Here is a 10,454-nt window from a genome sequence, read left to right as displayed (position 1 = left end):
CTGGGCTTAATCCAGGACAATGCAAAACCAAAATAAAACAAAACAAATTTCTACCTACCATTCACATACCACACAGACACCTAATTTTGAAGTAATTATTATTGTTGATGGAGATATGGAGAAATTTAAACCCTCTTTGTTGCTGAAAATGTAAAGTAATACATTTACTACAGAATAAAATAAAAATGGAAAAGAACAAGAGAAGGGGGCTTACGGGACTTTCGGGGAGTGGGGGGGGGCTAGAAAAGGGGAAATCATTTGAAATGTAAATAAATTATATCAAATAAAAAAAAAGACAAAAAAAAATGGAAAAGAACAAGCTAATGTGGAAAACACTACATTTTTATATAAAACAACAACAAAACAACCATAAAATTGTTATATTTCCTAGCAAGTAATTGTTCCTCTGGTTACATATGCAAAAGAATTAAAAATAGGATCTCAATCATATATTTGTATATCATGTCCATAACAACCATTTCTAACCACTTAAAAAGTACAAGTTCCCCAAGTTTTTATGGATGGATGAATGAAAAGCAAACTGTGGTCTTTATTTCCAAGGGAATATTATTCTTGCTCTAAAAGGGAGATTCTTTTTATCTATCATCTATCTATCTATCTATCTATCTATCTATCTATCTATCTATCTAATCTATTTATCTATTTATTATTTATTTTAGTGTCTGGGGTTGGGGGTGGCTAGGTCTTCCTATGTAGCATTTGCTAGCTTAGATAAACCAGGCCAGCCTCAATCTCACACAGATCTGTTTGCCTCTACTTCCAGAGTAGATTAAAAATGTACCATCAACTACAGCCAAGAGAAAAGAAATCTTAAAGTCAGACAGAACAGCCTCCCATCTTAGAACCTGGTAATCTGAGGCAGATGAATTGACTGGTTCTGAAACTACCCTAGACTACAGAATAAGGCTTATCTTTTAAAAAAGTGGGGTGGTGAAGGAAGGGGAGGTATTCCCACACATACTACAACACAGTTCACTTGCAGGTATGAAGTGAATGAAATAAAGGTGGAGAGGTCATAACCAGTTACAGTCACTTGTTGGGCTTTAATACTTTCATGGTTTCAGCCTAAGCCTTAGCCTTAGGGAAAAATGTTCACTCAACTTTTGGGGGTAGGGTAAGGTCCAGAGAACAGCAAAATGAGGTCCACTTAGATTAATGTATTAGTTACTTTATGTTATCACCACACAATTTTAACACTACAGGGAAAAAGTAATTTGGTTTATGGTTTTACAAGTTCAGTCCATGGCTGCTTGATGTCATATATTTGGGCAGAATTGATGGCAATAGGAAGACAGCCATTTCCCTGGGCCACCAGAAAATAGAATGAAACAAGAAGTGGTCAAGAATATTATTCCACCAAGGACCCACTTCCTCAGGCCCAGAGGAAATTATCATTTCTCTCAAAATATCATTCCCAACTAGGAAACAATCATTCAAGTTATGAATCCATGGGGAACATTGCATGTTCAAACCATAACATACAAGGTACCTGGGGATCAAATTCGTAGAACTAGACATGTAAAATGATGGTTACCAGGGGATGGGGAAGGTAAGTATGGGCTTCTCAAGGGAACATCACAGTTAGATGTTAGCATAAGCCACATGTATCATTTTGGTGCCTTTCAAGTTAGATTGAAATCTTACCACAAAACCTTTTCCTCTTTTGACATGGAAGATTCTAGGGTAGAGTTAGATGTAACTTGAATTAGAATCTAATAAGGGAAAACCAGAAGAGAAGTCATAAGGACTATTCATGGGATTCTAATGAGGTTCAGCATTTTAGGTGTACAGATGGGAAAGGTGAAAATCCTTAAGCAAATATTGTTCATAGCCTTGGATATCTGACTTCTCAGTTGGTGAGAGCCTTTAACCAGGCTCGAGCGTTAGGGGTCTTTTCTTTATCCTACATCCCCATAATTTCCCTTGTCTTTCTAACCTGCATCTGCTGCATAAAATGAGGGGAGATGGCTTGGATAGAAGGCTAATTTGAGGGCATTTTTAGAGAAAAATTCTCTGGGATTCTTGTTGACAGCAAGAAAATGAAGAGATTTCCTAAGCCAGCAAAGAGTTTGTGCAATGGTCTTTGAAGATATGTCTTCTACCTTTGGCAATGTCTCTCCTCTTGGGTTTATGTAAACTGCTGTCTCTTAATATTGCCAAGAGTCTCTCAGTGGTCTCTTGAATTCCCCCTGAAGATCCTTGGTCCTTGGCAGATATCATGGTTAGCTTAAGTCTACTCTCAGAATGCTCATGTCCTCTAAGTCCACTTCCACCTCTACTTGTCTGGCTTTTACTTTGAGCTTTCTTTTCATTTTGTGTCCTCAGTCTTGGTTCCCACTACTGCTCAACTCATGTTACTGAGAGCCCCTGCTAACCATCATTTTACTCTGTGTCCATGATTTTTACTTCTTTTGATATCTCATATAAATGGAATCACAAAATGTGGCCCACTCTGCCCTTCCTCATGTTGATTGCTTTAATAATAGGCCACTTAGTACTTCAGAATGTTTTATATATTCTTGTAGGTAGGTAGATAGCTTCATATGGGGTTGTTATATTGCAGCATTTATTTATGTATTTATTTACCTGGTGTTTGTGGTATATTTTTCTGTTGACAAATACAAGATGACAATCAGAGTTGCTCCCTGCTGCTTACTTTCCAGCATGGCTTCTGGCCAATGCTACAAGCACGTATGTGCTTTGAATGCTGCAATTGCCAAGGTATTCTCCTAGACTGGGTTTAGTCTCTTCATGTACTAGGTGTCAATAGCAGATATTTACTGATTCCTAATCTCAACACCCTCCTGTCATACTAACTTGACTCCTGGTCAGTCTTGAAGGCCTTTGCTAATGCTGCTCCTCATTAGTTTCCCACCTTATCCCCCTTCTCATCCATAAAAGCCCAAGTCAAGAATTGGAGTTTTCACCATGAAATCCCCATAGTGCTGATGAGATGGTAGAGTGGGTAAGGCACTTTTTATTCAAGTGTGATGCCCTGTGTCTATCCTTGGAACTTACATATCAATATCAAAGGAAACCTCTATAATAATTCTGTGTCATGTACAGTCACAAACATACCATGTATATATGCACAGATATGCACATACATGCTCATGTTAATAAAAAATAAATTAGTTAAGTTTTTCTATAACTTACATTATCATAACTGTGCAGCTTTTAACTCCACTGAATGTTCTTTGGTATTCATTAACTGATTTATCTACATGAAGATCATGAAAACTCCTTGGGAACAGAACACTGTTGTTGAGTGATAGAGTTATTAAATAGATAATGTTGAAGACTCATCATGGTGCTGGACTATATATAGCATTGAACCAAACTGCCAATCACCATAGTGAGTGAGAGCATATTAGAGTGTATACTGGATCCAGTTATAGATAATATTTTTGATTCACCAACACTGATAGTTGCAAATGGCCCAATATTTAGGACTAAATGTGATTGTTCTCGAATGTTACTTTATTCAGTGAAATTCATAGTTTCAACAAAAGAAAAGAAAGTTGACTCTTTAAGGATTATGAGAGTGCCTGTTTACATTACAGAGGGATTGACTAACCTTTATCACTTTTCAGGTTGCAACTGTTATGAGAAACAATGTGTCCTCTCTTCTGAAGGGTCATTTTCATGACTGAAAATTCCTAATAATGGTGTACTTTTCATGATTAAGAAAATTCCTGGTTCCCAATATTTGAAAAAAAAGTTCACATCTGGGAAATGGACACTTCAAGTGGCCCAATGTACTGGCTGGACTTATGTATCAACTTGACACAGGCTAGAATTATCACAGAGAAAGGAGCTTCAGTTGGGGAAATGACTCCATTAAATCCAGCTATGGGACATTTTCTCAATTATTGATCAAACAGGGAGGGCTCCTTGTGGGTGGTACCAGCTCAGGGCCAATAGTCCTGGGCTCTATGAGAAAACAAGTTGAGCAAGCTAGGGGAAGCAAGCCAATAAGTAACATCCCTCCATGGCTTCTGCATCAGCTCCTGCCCCCTGGCCTACTTGAGTTCCAGTCCTGACTTCCTTTAGTGATGAACAGCAATGTGGAAATGTAAGCTGAATAAATCCTTTCATCCCCAACTTGCTTCTTCATCATGGTGTTTGTACAGGAATAGAAACCCTGACTTATACACCCAACAAGCACATATCAAGCCTATATTTGCAATTAATATGCATCATGACTACAATCTGGTGAGGGGATGCTGCTGTGCTATTGGAGATCTGCGAAAGTAATGATATGATAGTTCATATTATCTGTAAACAATGATTGGCATACTGAAGCAAGGGTGTGTCCTTGCCTAAACCTGCCTTGTGTTTTGTCATGGGCTGCTGTGTTTCGTTACAGACTCAAGTTCTACATTCAATTCATAGACATTTGACTATCAATAGAGGGAATGGTCTATTCACTTTGTGGTCTCATTATTCAACATACGGTGTCTTGTGTTGAGTCTTGTTCTCCTAGTCTCTTACTGAACTCTGAGAGGGGAGCTTCATGATAAACATGTTCTCAATATAGCTATTAGCCTATTTTGACTCAATGCTGCAAAGGTTACTGAACAGAGATAAAAATGAGCACTGACCAGGATCTGGAGAGATGGTCCAGCAATAAAGAACTGCCCTGCTTTTCCAAGAGACCTGGGTTTTATTCTCAGCACCATGTCTCAGAAACCATTTGTTTCAGGACTATCTCACACACTCTTCTGGCCTGAGTAAGCCCTAGAATCACTTGTACCAACCAACATATAGCATAGATTCACAAATAAAAATATTAAAAAAAATTAGTACTAACAAGAATTTAGAAATCAGCTGCTTTTCAGAACTGAGAATTTTCTGATTCTAAATCTGAGGATTAGATAGATAGATAGATAGATAGATAGATAGATAGATAGATAGATAGATAGATATTGATAGATAAAATAGATACATAATATATTGACAAATAGATGGTAGAAAATAGCTAGCTATGTATACATAGATAAAACAGAGACACACAATGGATGAATATATAATAGAGAATGGATAAAGATAGCATAGATAGAAGATACAAGATCTTATGATCTTCAGTTTTTGATAGCAACTTTTCTTAATAAATATGTGATAAATCTAAAATAAGTTGAAAATACATTTAATACATATAACTTTATAGGTATCTCAGCTAATATACTTTAAATGTTTTCAGAACACTTCTATTATCCTATGGCTGGGAAAAATCAACTAATATATAGCTTATTTATGATAGACTTTATTGAATACAGTGCATTGAATAGGCCTGGCTATTCACTGTCATGATTGTATAGCTTCTTGCGAGCTGCCACTGGTTACTTAAGGCTGATTACAAGGCAGATTACTTAAACTTAGGCTTTACTTAGCATATGATTTTTTTCCAGTAGAGAGAGAACATCATAAACATATCACCAAGCCAGGGGTAGATATATTTTCAAATTTAAAATGTGATTTCCACTGAACACGTCTACATCACCTCCTCAGCCCTTTCCAATTATTTATTGAGAAACATTTTTATTAATGTTTTAATGGTTGCCCTTGCTGAGTTCAAAAGTTGCTGCCATATGACTACTGTTTAGGTATCAAAATCTGGTTAAATAACTCTCATTGCTTCATCTGTTATGTCAGAGGGAAGAGGATGAGAATGACCATTTGCTGATGGCTTTTTTTGTTCATTGTATTGGCTGGAAAGACAAAGCTTATGAGAAAAGAGCTCTGTACTGCCCACAAAAAGCAAAGATATAGAAGTGGGTAGAAGGGATGAGGGGGTTACTAGGGGCAACACTAGAAGTTTATGTGCACTGGATATGGGCTTTCTCTTCTGTGGTGCTAAAGAGCAAAACAATGTTAGAAGGTAAGAGAGTAGGCCTTGTCCCAGCCTCTTTCCTAGCAGAGAGTTTAAAGGTCTGCTCTCATGAAAGCCATTAGAAACAGAACAAGTAGAAATTCTAATAACCCAGCATTAGAGTAACTGTCCAAGACTCACACAATCAGAATTATTTTCAGAACATTTATCATAGTATGAGTATGGAGATAAAAGAATTCTTCTATAGTCACAGTAGAATCATGTGTAGGCTCACTCTGCGACCTGTGCTTTTTGAAGGTGGTGATCAGAACATAAGATAAGATACAATTTATCCTGGAGGGGGATAAATAGGATTTTTTAAACAAGACATTCCCTGAATGACCATAACTTGTGGACTCCCATATTGTGGTGTTCTTGAAGCTACAGGGGAGATTTATGATATGTCTTCTTAACACATGCTGAACTAGAGCTACCACCAACCTAAATCTTCAACTCAAGCTTGGAAAAGGCTTAATTCCCAGCTTGGTCTCATTGGGAGTGGTTTTTCTCTTTCACACACTCTCTGGCACTATGCACCACCTTGTTATAGGCCTAAAAGTTACAAGGCCAATGAATATGTAACTATGAGCTGAAATAATGTTTTTCTCTTCATAGGCTGATCATTGTTTAACTTGCTTTGATTAGGAATTAGGTGGAATGAAGAAACAAATATATATGTGCATGTGCATGTGTATGTGCATAATTATGGGATCAGGTAAGCTGTGCACTCTAAAGGAGATGTACCAGCAGAAGTCTGTAAAGAGTATGTTTACTGTATAATACTGAATCAAAGGGGTAGATGTATTGCATACGGCTGGAGAAGAAGGCAGATTTAGATAATTTTGGAAGAAGACCTTTGAGGAGAGCAGACTCAGGCTAGAAACATCTGGGATGAGGAAGCTGTGGTCAGTATTTTCTGTACAAACTGTCAATATCCACATGGAGACCAATAGAAGGCTTTCCCATTCTACTGTGTCTGTGGCATTGGAATTTGTCATGAGTCTATACTTATCTCAAACAATATATGTTCACTAATTCTGACTTCATTTCTCACATATTATTTTGTGTATGTTATTTTAGTATAAAACTAATAATACTAGCAGAGCCTAGAAACTTTCTCTAGGCTTGTTACCAGGACACAGATAGGCTAGGAAATGGAAAAAGTATGGAACCTTATTTGAAGTCTTAGCATCCAGAAACTGATTCCAGAGTCCCAATGCTTATCTAGTGGTACAGATACTCTGGAAAGAGCAGCCCTATAACGTACCAGATTCTCAAGTGCATCTGCTCCCCTCCAATGTTAAAGTAAGGATCTGTCAATTTTCTCTTCACAAAACAAAACAAAACAAAACAAAACAAAACAAAACAAAACAAAACAAAACCCAAGCCAATCAAACCAAACCAAAAATAATCTATGCAATCCTCTCCACAGAGCCTGTCCCCTCAGGTGATAAGGGAGATTCAGTTACAAAGTCACAACAATCAACAACAAAATATTTTGGAACAGAGAAGATCCTTTTGACTTCCTGACCCAAACCAGTACTTCACTCATTACCTGTCTTTATCCAATGGACACATGGCTGGAGAGGGACTGGTATTACTAAACTCCTGAGTTTTGCTTTCTAATCCCAAATGAACATTCCATAAAAATATTACAAGGCACGAGTGAACCTCTTAGCCTGAATCCATGCCTGCTGCCTACCAGTTGCTTGTATGCAGCCCATTCCCTGCCCACTTACCTACTGGTGTGTCCACTTTGACTGTCAGACATAAACCCAGAAATATTTTCAAAGCCTCAGGCTAGCAAACTGGCATCCTCTGCCTTTACCAAGTGAGTTCCTCCTCAGAGACTTTTCTTTGCAGTTTAGAATCTTTCCAAAAGTTCTGTTCTTAATATGGAAATTCTGAATGCTTACACTTAACTTATTCTGGGATTTTTGAGTCAAAGAGAAAAAAAGTGAAACACAAAAGGGTGGTGTTTCGGCAACAAAGCTTCAGATCTTGTTCCATTCCAACTATTCTGGACCAGAAAAGCTCAGTCGTTTCTGTAAAAGCTAAGATAAATCCACCATAGCCTTATAATCTATTTATAAGGGGCCCTGTGCATGCCTGTCTCCTTCTATTATTATAAAGTCATCTTTGGTCCCAGCCTATATAATAATGAGAAATGCTCACCTGCCGTTACTTAGTTCTGGATTCTGTGCCTCTGTGGGAGGGGACTTTGTGAAAGAAAGGCATGGGCAAGCTGAATGCACCCTTGCTGTGGGGCGCAAGATTTAATGGAGTTGAAGACAAAGGGAGGATGACATCATCTCACCAAGCTGTCCTTTGTTCCAAGGAAGGAAGGTTAGAGGTCCTCCTGATATCCATGCCTGGTTTCTGCTCTGATGAGCGGGACTCTCCCATCTCCATTGTTTTCCTTCTCCCTCCTGCCTTCACCGGTGTTTGGATTATAATGTGTTGGTGATTACATTCAAGTGTCCAATAATGTATTGGTGTAGCATTAGAAAAGACATAAAAGCCATTTCCTCTTGGAGTCTCTCAAGCAAGAGTGACTCAAGATTTGAATTCTCTACTTCAAATTCCCCATGTCTTTCATTCCTTTTCTGTTGTGTGAACTTAAATCTGTGCCTGCCTGAAGGCTTCTCTATGAATCTGTTTGTTCCTGTATATGCACATGTCTATCCCTGTGTGTGTATCTATTATGTGAACTGTGTGTCGGTCTGTCTTGTGTCTGTGTGATTATATCTGTTTGTCTCTGTCCATAAGAAAGGGCTTCACTTTGTCTTCATTGAACAGCATAGAAAGTATTATATAAGGAAGAAATAGGATACTTTACAGAAATCTTTAACAATTTTACAAGGGATTTAGACAAACTGGATCAACTGGCCCAGATTACACAGATTATCGTTTATCAACCAATATCCACAAACAGATGTTTTCAACCTTTATTGTAGATTTTAGGAAGCTGCTTCCAACTTCTGTATTTGCTACTTTCAGCAAATGATAGACATGCATTATCTAAGTCAAGCAAATGATAGACATGCATTATCTAAGTCAAGAGAACAAAGCTTAAGATTACAGCTATACATTAGCTTAGGTTGTAAAAGTTTATTATAGTAGAACTCCAAGGCAAGTAAGGTTGGTTGTACGTTGCTTTCTTAAAGCAAGTTGAACATAGTAAGACAGCAGTCTTAAGTCTCAATTGACCTTAAGATGTATTATTAACCATGGCTGTGAGATTCAGCAAAAATGTTCCAGTCTTTTAGAAAGTAAGAGCTCTTTCCAGAATATAGCTTTTCCATACACTGCTAATTTCCTTCTTCTCTTGTTGGTGCTTTCAGCCTGATGGTCATCAGGGAGCTGAGACTTAGCTTTAACCTAACAGTAGAGTCAGGTGGAAGCTACTTGCAGAAGGATGATGCTTCTTAGGGCTCGTGAACACGGTGCCTCCAGCCCTGATTCCTGTTTTCTTCCCTTCTCTTTCCTTCACTTCCACAGAATGTTGGTTTCTTCTGATGTCTTAAGAAAGGATTATATTAAATGTTTTTCTATCTTTTCTTATTTAATCGCAACAACAATAACTATATTCTCATTTTAAAAATTTGTGTCTGTGAGGTATACTGGTTTTCTTAGGGGAAATTCATAGACTGGGGAGCCTCAAACCAGTTAATAGACAAAATACTGAGGGCTTCACAATAATAAAGATGTTGGCTTAACTCTTTCTTCCAAACCCAGGGCACTCAATTGTAAAGTACAGGGTCATTGAAGGCACTCCCAAAGTAAACTCTTATTAGTTCTCATATTATGCCTTCTGTTGAAATGGCATTTCTATTTATGATACTAATATTGACTGGTTGGCTTTCTGAAAAAGTATATCCAAAGTAGAAAGCAGTTAATGTAAAGAACAGAAGGGTAGGTAGAAGGGTTAGCTGGTTTGGGGAGAAATACTATTCATTAGAATGTGGGACTTCTATGTGGAAATTGTTGTTTGACAATGAATAATAATTAGTAAAGGGAGAGTTGCTAAAATGAATGAGTTGGCAAGCATGTGTACATTTTTTGTTTGTTTGTTTGCTTTCTTGCTTGCTTGCTTGCTTGCTTAATGTGGCATTGCCATGTCTCCAGGCTCTTGAAGCTTTGTCAAGGAGGCTACAATGGATGTAATAATCATTCGTGGTGATTATTATCACAAAGGTCAATGAGCAGAGAAAGGGCCTACATATTGTATGTATGTATGTATGTATGTATGTATGTAGGCATGTATATATGTATGTATGCATGTTTCTAACTATCTATCTATCTATCTATCTATCTATCTATCTATTTTTATTACATCCCAATTGCTGCCCCCATCCCAGTCCCCCCTCACAGAGACCAAACCTTTTCTTCTGAGAGGTTGGGGCTGTGTGGGGTTCCCTGGGTATTCCCCAACCCAGGCACATCAAGTCTCTGCAGATTTATGTGCATTCTCTCCCACTGAGGCTAGACAAGACAGCAAAGACTGCATCTTCGGGTGCAAAGGGTGTTCTTTGTTTAGAGGGCCAGTGGACTGAGAAGG

This window comes from Apodemus sylvaticus, chromosome 1 (genome assembly GCF_947179515.1).
Source record: "Apodemus sylvaticus chromosome 1, mApoSyl1.1, whole genome shotgun sequence".
Classification (NCBI taxonomy): domain Eukaryota; kingdom Metazoa; phylum Chordata; class Mammalia; order Rodentia; family Muridae; genus Apodemus; species Apodemus sylvaticus.
The sequence above is the reverse complement of the archived record's forward strand: the minus strand, read 5'-3'. Positions refer to the sequence as shown.